This window comes from Corylus avellana, chromosome ca7, assembly GCF_901000735.1.
Source record: "Corylus avellana chromosome ca7, CavTom2PMs-1.0".
In the NCBI taxonomy this organism is placed as follows: Eukaryota; Viridiplantae; Streptophyta; class Magnoliopsida; order Fagales; family Betulaceae; genus Corylus; species Corylus avellana.
This window is the reverse complement of record NC_081547.1, coordinates 20,023,892-20,036,199: the sequence shown is the minus strand read 5'-3', so window position 1 is coordinate 20,036,199 and position 12,308 is coordinate 20,023,892. Positions and strand designations below refer to the sequence as shown.

Here is a 12,308-nt window from a genome sequence, read left to right as displayed (position 1 = left end):
GTCGGGGCGGGTACCCGCGTAAAAAATATTAGTAAACCCGAAACCCACCCCGCCCTGCACGGGTTGGATATTCCCAACTCGAACCCGCGAAAATAAACACTAATCCCGCACGAGGCGGGGCGGGAAGGCGGGTTGGGCAGGTTTTTGCCCAGCCCTATGTGGGTTAATTGAATTTGAGCACCTAGTATATGAAAAATAAGTTTTTTTTTTTTTGGGTACAATTATATGACATCAATTAATTTCTTGGACACAGGGGTATTTGTGCCAATAGTAAAAGTATAAGATTGAGATTCCTCTGATATCATTCAAACCAATTTGTATAGCAATGTTGGTTGGAATGAGAAGAATTTTGAACACATCCTGAGAAACAAAAGCTCTCCAAGTACCCATTAATTAATTAGTGATAAATGAAGAATCCCACAACTCTCTTTTATGTGAAATACATATACTCATAGTGCCTTATGATACATGAAGTTGGAGGAAGAGAAAAAATAAGTATAAAAGAAGTTGGATATGCTAGTTGTTAGCATGAATCCCAGAACATACTACAAAAATAATCAAAAAGATTTTCTATCGCCTTTGGAAATTGAAGGACTTGATGGGAAAGGCAAAGATAAATGCAAAGAGCACGGTCCAGAAGACAACCATACCAGCCACCACTCCCAGAAACTCATGCTTGAATCCGAAATATCTTCTCACAAAGTCTTCCACTGTTTCACCAGTACTCGAGTCCTCAAGCACCGACTTTATATCTCCATATTGTGAAACAACCAACCCATACAAGGTCCAAGATACAGGGCATGCCCAGTAGTACCATCTCCACCAAACAGGAATCCTCTGTTGTTGGCCAAGTAGATTAATCAAAACGAAAAGGAGTTAGTAAATGTTTTGCGTATCCGTAAACAATCACATTAAAACAGCAAATATACTTACGGTCCTTGGGACAATGAATCCAGAAAATAGGTTCCATAATCCATAAAACGCAGAGGATATTATGGCAGCAATATGGTGGTTTGGTGTCACAGCTACACTCATCATGCCGTAAAAGGTGAAGTAGAGCAATGTGAAGTACATGAAAAATAGATACCAAAAGAATTTGGCAACGGTCCATTCAAATCCAATCATAGCATAAACTATGATGCCATAGAACGCAGCTTGTGCAAAGACATATGGGAGCTCAATTACAACCTGGGGCGAAAGAGGGGAATTGCATTAAGATACTAAGTTATTCCCTTTAAAAGAATAAGCGTTTAATATATATGTGACCCTGGTTACCTGTGCAAATGCATATGCCAAGGCTGAATACATTCCTGCAGCTCTTTCTCTGTAGAAGACAGTTCGTTCAACAGCCACAACGGGCTGCACGGATGAAGAATTTTGGATGCCCAGGAGGAGAACAGCAGCATACATGGAACCCATGGCATTAAACAAATCTTGTTGCTTCTTGCTGCAATTTGAAATTCAAAAGTAAAATTAAACCGTAGCAGTACAGCATTAGCATCCATAACATTTTTGAGTTTTCCTGGAGTAACAACTTACGTATTGGAGCCAAGGTCCCAGAACATTGTCCCAAATGTCAGCGCTATGAAAACTGTGAAGAGAAATCTTACGGCAGTGTACGGTGGGTTGCGCCAATAGGACCATCGTTGTTTCCATAGGCAAGCCATGCATTGAGTGAAAAATGACTCTGAATATTGAGTTGCAAAATAGAGGTCCTTTGAACCAGGAGTGGGCTTGCTCAACTCTTTAATCAGTGCTTTGTTCCTCCTGAAGCACATGCCCCACAGTAGTACAATTTTCAAGATTTAAATTTAAAGTTCATCAATATGACAAGGATATTACATATACATTGTCAAGATGGTATATTTCTTTTTGTCTTATTATATATTCAGTTAATTTAACATGGAAGGTACCTGTATAGGTCTGAGTTCTTATACACATTAGTAAAATCAACGCCCAAAGCCATCTCTTCCCCATGCCAGCAGCTGTAACTTCCAACATCCAAGTTGCAGGATTATAGCCATCTAGAAATAAGGTTATTGGATGTCTGTATTTCTGTTTTCTCATAGCGACCTACCTCAAAATACTTGATAAGATCGGAAGAGTGGCGACCCAATGGCCCAACATATATCTCTTGTCCTCCACTTTTCATTAGGAAAAGCTGCAGATACACGTTTTAAATATCAAGCTCAAATCTACGAAAGAACGAATGAATGCTCTCCTAATCTGTTGATAATTTATATTTCTCACCTCATCAAAAGCTTCAAATATGTCAATGCTTGGCTGATGGATGGTGCACACAACTGTTCTTCCTGTGTCCACTGTGTTCCTCACTGTTCATCTAGACCCGAAGTTGGCTCATCCATGAATATTATGGAGGGGTTTGCCACAAGCTCAACTGCAATAGTGAGCCTCTTGCGCTGCTCGGTAGAGAGACCATTCACACCAGGCAACCCAACAAGTGCATGCCTCAATGGTTTCAGCGCCACAAGCTCCATGGCTTCCTCAATGAACATCTGAAACCATTTGTCACAACCATTAATCTAGATCTATGGTAGAGGAACTAGTGGCATTCAATCTCTTTATGAAAAATTCAAACATTTTTTTATTTTCAGATCATGCTTAGCTTCTGAGAACAAGTTTTTGTAAAGTCAATATGAAGACTGAAAAATTACAACTATCGAAGTGGGTTGATTGAGCTTAATTATCATTACGAGTTTCAAGCGAGCTAAACTTGAGTGAGAATTTCCAGATTCAGCATGACCACAAACCAAATTGTCAATTGCACTAAAAGAAAGGAACAGCAAAACCCTGAAGCAGAGGTTTCATTAAGATACCAACCTTTCTCTTTGCTAAATCAACTTCAGAGGATAAGCGCAGCCATGCTGAGTAGAGCAAAGACTCGTACACAGTAACATGAGGAGAATGAATGTCATTTTGCTCACAATACCCTGAAATTCGAGCAAACGTTTCTTGCTTCTTTGGGTACCCTGAAATTGTGATGTTCCCTTCGATTTATCCACCAGTTTTCCTACTGGCCAGCACATCCATCAGAGTTGTTTTACCAGCACCACTAACACCCATCAGAGCTGTGAGAACACCTGGCCTGAAAGCACCACTCACACCCTTCAGAAGCACCAATTTATCCTCGAGGACACCCTGGCTCTTCATTTCCTGCAAGTCGAATAGAAACCAGTAGGTCTCAAGTTTCTGGACAATACTAATGCAAGTAAATTCAAGAAACATTTTCAGTTCCAAATATTTATGCTTTATGTTACCTGTGGCATGTCAACGGAATATATTACTAATCAAAGGTGATTGAATGTTGATCGAAAGGAAGAACCATCCCGCTTTTCCCATTATGACTGCCCTCAATTTCTGTCCTTACAGATGAGGACCCTTGATGACTTGAGTTGTTTCCTCTATGTGTTAACTGTATACCATCTCCGGTCTTCTGCCCTTGTTCATTGCTTTCTGGTTCATCTGACTTTACGGTCTGTGACTTCCCAAATGCTGCACATAAGTTGCACATCATCAACTCAAAAGCTCCTATATTAATAAGGCCCAAGGTGAAAAGGGTGGAGATTGTTAGTTCTTGTGTTGGCTTAATTCAATTCCAAAATGCAGAGGCAACTGTTCACGGGCTCAAACACTGGTATAGAATGCTCAGAATCCAATCTCCACTGTTCATAATGTATATTCATGTGTTATGAATGTCCCTACAAAATTTCAGCTCAATCGGACCACAAACGCTCATCGATCGGAGCTGTTGATCAAGACTGGACAGCATTTCTAGAAACTCTATTTTTGCTCCATAAGGCCTTGTCCGGACACCTCGTACCTATTATGCCCAAAAACATGTTTTTAGTGGGCCCAGGTCTAGGGTTTGATGTACTGATATATATACATCATTATAGAAGAGAGAGGCCCGAATTTTCACCCCCAGAGAGTTCGTCGGAGGCTGTGCTAAGAGAGATCATATGTAGTGAACGTTAAATTGAATCTCTTAGTATTTTAGTTATTCCTTTGATAAATCTACGGTTGAGAAGTCTATTGGAAGAGTCCGGTAAAGGAGAATCACGTTGAAGAAGATTGTGAGCAAGGAGGCGAGTTGTAGGCTTGTCGATCTTATAGAGCCAAGGTCTTGCAAAGAGTTGTAAGTGTTCCTAGTGTTTGTAATCTCTAGATAATCTTTTGATAGTGATTTCCTGGGTTTGGCTGCCCTAGAGAGGTTTTACTTTTATATCGGTTTCTAAAAGGTTTTCTCTTCGTAACCAAAATATCTGTGTATGCCTCTTTATTGATTTATATATTTTGGGTGATTGAATTGTTTATTGCTTCATAGTATTAATTCCGCATAAATTGTGATAAACAAGTTTTTGGAGTCGGTTAAGCGTTTTTCAATTGGTATCAGAGTGGGTTCACTCTGTTTGGATTAAATTCTTGAGTGAGATCTGTTGGCTCCTATTTGCTATGAATACTTCTCAAGGCGAATATGATCTTATAAACTCCTTCAACAATTTGTTGGAAAAATTCACTCTTTTGAGACATCAATACACAAATTGTTTGGGAGAGTTTCAAGATCTTAAACATGTGAATGAATCTATTGTTACTAAATTGTCTGAATCACATGTTTTAATTGATTTTTTAAAATCTGAAAATTCTATTTTAGGTTCTAAAGTTGATTTGTTAGAGAATAAATTAAAAGAGTCAGAAACTCAATTGGAAAAATTCTCTAGCAATTCCCTTGAGAATATGTTACATACTCAGAATTCTGATTGTGATAAATCTGAGTTAAGTTTTTATTGTCATGTTGCTTTGTCTTCTAACAATGATTCTACTTCCAAGATAATATTTGTTAAATCATAAAAAGTAGAAGACTCTTTGGTTAAAAGAAAAATAGCAACTGCCTCGACCTCACAAGGTAAGAAAGTTAAGAAAATTCATATTGAACCTTGTGTATCTTACCCCAAATATAGAGTCGTCCATCCTCTTAGGAATCTACCTCCTAAAAGGTTTATCCCTACTTGTCATCATTGTGGAAAAGTTGGTCACATTCTACCCAACTATTTTAAATTGAAACCTCATGTGCATAAAAATAAAAATTCTGTTTCTAGGAAAGATTATGAGGGTTTGGTAATGATGATGGGAGGTGTGTCTAGAGTAGACAAGTTTGAAAATGTTCACGTCTCTACACCTTCATTCAAGAAGATTTGGGTTAGGAAGGATTATACCATTCACCCATTGAGGGGGAGTGGTAGTGATCTCACCTAAAGTTTGGTGAGTCAATAACATGCCTAGGATTTATCGTTTTGCTTCTTTTTGAATATCCTAGAGCATGTTATTTTTCTTTGCTTTGCATTTTTTTTTTGTTTTTGGTTTATTGTTTATGCATTGCATTGTTTTTGTTGTTACACTTTTTGTATGAAGAGTGTATACATGGTTGTTTTGGGATTCTTGTTTTGAGGCAAATTCATAAAGAATCTTTCAAGAAATTCATATATTATGATCTTTGAAAAGTTTATAGATGAGATGTTGTGTGCGGACCACCAAGATTTTTGTCTACTTGCTAATCAAATGTTCAGGAATGTGTAATGTCTTGTGAAGACCTAGAAGTAGTTATTAAACCAAATCATTATTTTGTAGTGGGACCTATAAGATGTGATGAAAGTTTAATGCTAAAGGACATTCATGTCTTCCCTGTTGTAATCTCAATTCAAGCATGCTGTTTTGTTTTGCATTGCATTTTTGTTTGTTTTGCATTTGTTTTCATTCGTGTGCATTTCTTTTGTGAAAATTTTCAAAAAGACAAAAATATGTTACTTTGATTGTTTTCTTTTCTTTCTTTTGTCTTATGCACCTAGATAGTCCATTAATTTCTCATGTTGCTTTTTATGAATTTAATTCCTTGCGTCTTGGAATGTTCTTAATATGCATGAGATGAAAACTTGTGTCAATGGACTTGTTTTTGTGGTTACCTAAAGCCTGAGCTTATGTGGTGTGCACAATGAATATCCCAAACATGCTCTAAATATGCAAAATATACATGAGACTAGAAATGGCAAGAAACTCATATTGCTTAACCCAAGTAAAGAAAAATGTTTCATTCAACTCATGCTTATGTGGTGTGTGTAAGCTATCCAAAGAGAAAAATTTTCAACTTACAAAATGAGGAGAAAGTTTCACCACCATGAGGTTTTGACAAGTATATCAAATCAAAAGTCAAACCTTATCATACTAGTGCCTAGTCACTCTCATCCTATACATTTCTCTTTGTAAAATATTTTGCACAAGTTTGACATAGTGAAATAAATTCCTTTAGGAGTATAATCTTTTGATTTTATTTGTTTCACTATTTTGTTTATTTTTCTCTTTGAGAAAGTGTCCTTAAAATTTTGGTGCTTATCACAAAAGAGAAAGCAGGAATTTTTAAGCCCTAGGTTCAATTAGCACATGGTCAATTTGAAGAATATGACTAGTCAAAAACCTCATATGGTTACCTAACAGACCTCACAAATAAAGTGAAACAAAACCTCAATTTAAGCTTAACTGTGCACAAGAGATAAAGCATAGACAAAATGTACCACATAAGTTCAGGCTTTAGGTAACCACAAAAACAAGTCCATTGACACAAATTTTCATCTCATGCATATTAAGAACATTCCAAGAAGCAAGGAATTAAATTCATAAAAAACATGAGAAATTAATGAACTATCTAGATGCATAAGACAAAATAAAGAGAAGAAAAAAAACAACCAAAGTAAAATATTTTGTCTTTTTGTTATTTTTCACAAAAGAACTGCATACAAACAAAATACAATTTCAAAACAAAATAAAACAAAAATGCAATGAAAAACGAAAAACAACATGCTCTAGGATATGCAAACATATGCAAGAAAATCAATCCTAGACATGTGGGTGACTCACCTAACGTAAGGTGAGACCATCACTACTCCGGTACTCCCCCTCAAGGGTGAATGGTATCATCCTTCCTAACCCAAACTTAAGAAATCTTAGGTCTAGACTTATGACTTTGCTCAAACTTATCTAGCCTAGATAGCACTTCTCTCATCATTATGACCAAACCCTCACTTTCTTTCCTAGAATAGGAATTTTCATTTACATGCACGTGAGGTTTCAAATTAAAACAGTGAGGTCAAATGTGACCCACTTTGCCACAGTGATGACATGTAGGGACAAACCTTTGAGAAGGTAATTTCCTAGGAGGATGCACGACTCTAGGTGTAGGGTAAGATGCATAAGGCCCAATGTAGATTTTCTTACCTTTCTTACCTTGAGGAGTCGGAGCAACTACTTGCTTTTCTTCACTTGAAGATTCTTTTACTTTCACTAGTTTAACAAAAACAGTCTTTGAAGTAGAAGCACAGTTAGAAGATAAAGAAGAAATTTTATCAAATCCTAAGCCAGATCTGTCGCTAGAATGCTTTTGATTATGCAAAATTTTATCAAGCTTTTCACTAGAGAATTTACTCAAGTGATTTCTAGATGCAATCAGATCATTTTGAAGGGATTTATTTTTAGTAATTAACACATGATTTTTAGATTTGAGAGTATTGCAAACAGCAAGTGAATTACTCAAAGATTTCAACAAATTATTTCTTTCAAGCTCAAGATTCTTAAAATCCTTAACAATTTTCAAGTTAGTATTTCTAAGCATAGAAAACTTTTCCCTTAAATTGTTAAAGGAGTTTCGAAGATCATTAACCCGATTTGATTCATTATCATGTGTGTTCATTTGACTTTTGAGGGGGAGAAACATGTTTTGCATTTCCATTTTCTTGTTGTTAATTGAGTCATACATTGAGGGGGAGTTTTGCTAATGTTTCTTTATGATCACGCATTCTACGTCATTTTTTTTCATGAGTTTTATTTATGTCTTCGTGTTCCACATATACCTTGATGTATTTTGTGAGGTATTTCCAAAAACATGAAGAAATTTTGTCATTCTGTGACAAAAAGGGGGAGTAAATATGGGGAGGTGATGGGATTGGCTCGGCATTTTGGTTTTGTCACTGAATTGCCAAAGGGGGAGTTTGTTAGTTCTTGTGTTGGCATAATTCAGTTCCAAAATGCAGAGGCTACTGTTCACCGGCTCAAACACTGATATAGAATACTTAGAATCCAATATCCACCATTCATAATGTAGATTCATGTGTTATGAATGTCCCTGCAAAATTTCAACTCAATCGGACCACAAACACCAATCGATCGGAGCTGTTGATCAACACTGGACAACATTTCCAAAATGCTGATTGCATGTTCGGTCAGGACAGGCCTTTCCTGGGTCCAGACCACATTTCCAAAAACTCTATTTTTGCTCTGCAAGGCCGTGTTCGGACAGCCCATTAACCTGTCCGGACACCCCGTACCTACTATGCCGAAAACATGTTTTTAGTGGGCCTAGGTCTAGGGTTTGATGTACTGATATATATACATCATTATAAATGAGAGAGGCACGAATTTTCACCCCCATAAAGTTCGTGTGAGGCACCTCGCAGAGAAGGCCAAGGTTTCCCTTACAGTCATTTCCCCAATATGGAGGTCATATTGACTGATATAGGCAGCAGTTCTCTAGGGTACAAATTCATTCATGCCGTGGCCATTATAAGTCACCCTCCCTGAACACTGTAGGAGAAGTTTTGATTTTTTTGAATTAGGGATGAGATTAAAGAGCTTAATTAGAGCTAAGAATTGACAATTCAAGGAAGAATGAAGCGGAAATAATATTATTTTCACCTTTAGAGTCGGGTCAAGCTTTCCAGCCATAGCCAGCAAGAGTGTTGTCTTCCCAGAACTTGGAGGACCCAATAGCAATGTCATTCTACCAATTACACATGCATCAAATTAGAAATTTGATTGCCCAGAAATTCATTCTAGATATTCAGAATCCAATTCAAGATAACAGCTGAGCATATTTTCTCACCTGCAAGGCTTGATGAGTCCACTAACATCTTTAAGGATGGTTATGTGCTTCTTTTGATTTGAAAGAATGTGCAGATAATTCAAACCCCCCTATACATAGTAAAGAAAAAAAAAAAAGCAAATTCAAGAACAACTCAACAAAACACTTAAAAGAAATTAATAAAATTTATCACTAACTTAAGTTGTATATTTTGCAGATGGTTACCTCTAGGATGCTTATCATGAAGTTAAAGAACGAAGGCAAGGCTCTGCCTCCTACATGAACTTCTGCTTCAACGTTTAGGTGCTCAAATCTGACTTCAATTGCTGGAAGATCAATTCCAACTCTGAGAAAATTCCAAGAAACAAAAAAAAACCTCTAGGATGCTTATAATGAAGTTAAAGAATGAAGGCTGTCAAACTTTGCAATTCGTAACGAAAAGAATGCAAGAAAAGGGAAGAAAACTCAAGAAAAAGTGAAAAAGAGAGAGTGAATGAATTCACTGATATATTCAACTCAAATTGTTTCAAGATACACAAAGCAGTATTTATACACTTGATTATAAGTTTAACAAGCTTTTAACAACTAACAACTAACTCCAACTAGTTATAACAAATCACCAACAAATTTACAACAACGAAATACTGTTCACGTGTATAAAAAGTTCTTTTCTGGAATTGCACTCAATGTACGCTCGATCTGCGTTCGAACGCACTAGGATGTAGACAACTTCTTGGAACTGCACTCTCTCTTAATACTCCCCCTCAAGGATGACAAATGTCCTTGACAGACATCTTCGAGAGTAGCCTGCTGAAATCCTTAAAGTCAAGGCCCTTAATGAAAATATCCGCCAACTGGTCTTGAGAAGAAACATGCAGCGTTTTAATAAGTTCCAATTGAATTTTCTCTCTAATGAGATGGCAATCAATCTCTATGTGCTTAGTCCATTCATGAAAAACTGGATTCACAGTAATATGTAAGGCAGATTGACTGTCAGAAAAAAGTAATGCAACACGTGGATGAGAACAATTTGAATGAACGATTTGATAATAGAACTAGTTTGAGATTTGTGTTGCATCAAATGAACCCAGGTAAATCTTGAATAGTCATCCACAATTGTAAGAAAGAAAACAGAAAACAGAACCATTTATTGACTTGGTGGCCATAGGACCCCTAATATCACAATGAATGAGATCAAATGGTAACAAAGAAACAGAAGTGTTGATTGAAAAAGGAAGTTTATGTTGTTTGGCCGTTGGACAAATAGAACAAATGCTAGTAGATGTACAAGAAATTTCAGGAACATGTTTTTGTAATAGCCTTATTCTAGAAATGGAAGGGTGCCCTAGTCTATAGTGTCAAACATCATGTGACGGCTGTTTGATGGAATTATAGGAAGCATGTTGTTGAAATGAAGGAAATGATGTTGCTTGGGTGTGAGCAGAGACCTTGTCTTCTTGCAGCATAAACAAATAAACCAGCTTCTTCCTTACCCACCCCAATCGTTCTCCAATGGTACAGATTCTGTATAAAACAATATCCAGCAAAGAAGATGAGACAACATCTTAGATTTTTAATAAGTTTGCTAGCTGAAATGAGATTGAAGGTAAAAGATGGAACACACAAAACTTCAGTCAATGTAAGATTGTCTAAAAGTTTGACAATGCCTATGTGTATGACAGAAGCTATAGATCCATTTGGTAACTTTACATGTGTTGAACTATAGCAATAATAGAGGTAAAAATGGGATGGACAGCTAATCATGTGGTTAGTTGCACCAGTAACTATAATCCAAAAAATGTGTTTTTGTGTGAAATGTGGTACAACATTAGCAAATGAAGCAGAAAAAACAGAAAATTTTGGATTAAGAGGTTGGAGATAACCTGCTATACTAGCAACTAAATTTGCAACAAAAGATTGAGGGGATTGGATGGGGTATTGTTTTAGCAATTCCATCAATTGCTGACACTGCTCAGAGATCATGGCCAGAGGAGGATTACTCAACTGCTGAACCTTAGTCAAATCAGTTCCCTGCACTTGATTTGATGAATGTAGAAAAATTTGGTTTGCTTCGGGTGAACTTAAACCCTGGTGGAAAACCATGAACCTTGTAACATTTTTCAATAGTATGACCTGATAGTCCACAATGAGAGCATATGGGGCGATCCCTCTTAAAGTTCTACTTAGAAAACCTAGGCCCTGATGAAGTGGCTTTGGTCATGTAGGCAGCATGATCATGGGAATGGCATATGGGTGAGGCAACAGGATTGGACATAAGAGATGCAACAGGGTTAGGGATAGGGGTTCTAGTCATGAGGGCAAAGGTATCATGGCTAAGGGAATTGATAGTTATTTCCCTTTGTTTTTCCTCTTGAATAATAAGAGAAAAAACCTTATTGATGGGTGGAAGAGGGTCTGTTAGCAAAATCTGTGCTCTAACAGTTGAAAAAGAATCATTCAGACCCATCAAAAATTGCAGAACTTTTTCTTGGCTATAGAGCTCAAAAATGGACTTCATACGACCACAATTGCAACAATTGCATATAGAAATAGGTCTATAGTTATTGAGTTCTTCCCATAGAGCCAGCATTGTGCATCCAAGGATTTTCTTTGGATGCATAGTTTCAATGATTGAATCTGTTGTTTAGATGTTTTTTTTTGGTTAGAGAAAGAGTAATGATATAAGAAGGATTAAAGTTTTTATAAAGTCATCTAAAATGTGATGTGGCATTTAAAATCACCAATAGATCAAAATTTTAATAATAATAATTTCAAATTCAATAGTAATTTTAAAAGTTACGTTGCATTTGGGAGAACTCCAGTCCTCCTTATATTATTACTCATCTATCGAAATACTTCGAAGTTATGGAATGCTACCCCCGTTAAGCTACATTCAAAGAAATGGGAGGTGAAATCTTGCTCCTTGAGTTAGAAGCCCAACTTGCGCGCACACACAAACAAGGTAAAAGGGATGACACAGGTTAACTGGGAAACAAACAAAAGAGCATGGGAGAAGATTCTAACACATGCACAACAATGGGGTTAAGGAGTCTCACCAAAACAAGAGAAATCTCTAAACCCTAAAATCTTCCTCCTCCCCCGGCGCACTGGAGATGGTGGATCACAGGGAACCCCAACCACAACAACCTAACTCCATTGAGTAAGTTTCCCCAACCACCTCTGCGGGAGTGGAGTGGATTGGAGCTATACGACCACAAACGCCCTTCGATCGGAGCTGTTGATCAAGACTGGACAGCATTTCCAGAATGTTGATTGCATGCCCGGTCGGGCAAGCCTTCCCCGGGTTCGGACCACATTTCCAGAAACTCTATTTTTGCTCCGCAACGACGTGTCCGGACAGCCCATTAACCTGTCCGGACACCTC

At 37.3% G+C, this 12,308-nt stretch overlaps 1 pseudogene; it reads right to left on the bottom strand.

Annotated features, from left to right (window-relative positions):
- Nucleotides 1–540: 540 nt before the first annotated feature.
- Nucleotides 541–11,543, bottom strand: LOC132187976 (pleiotropic drug resistance protein 1-like; annotated as a pseudogene).
- Between the last annotated feature and the right edge of the window lie 765 nt (nt 11,544–12,308).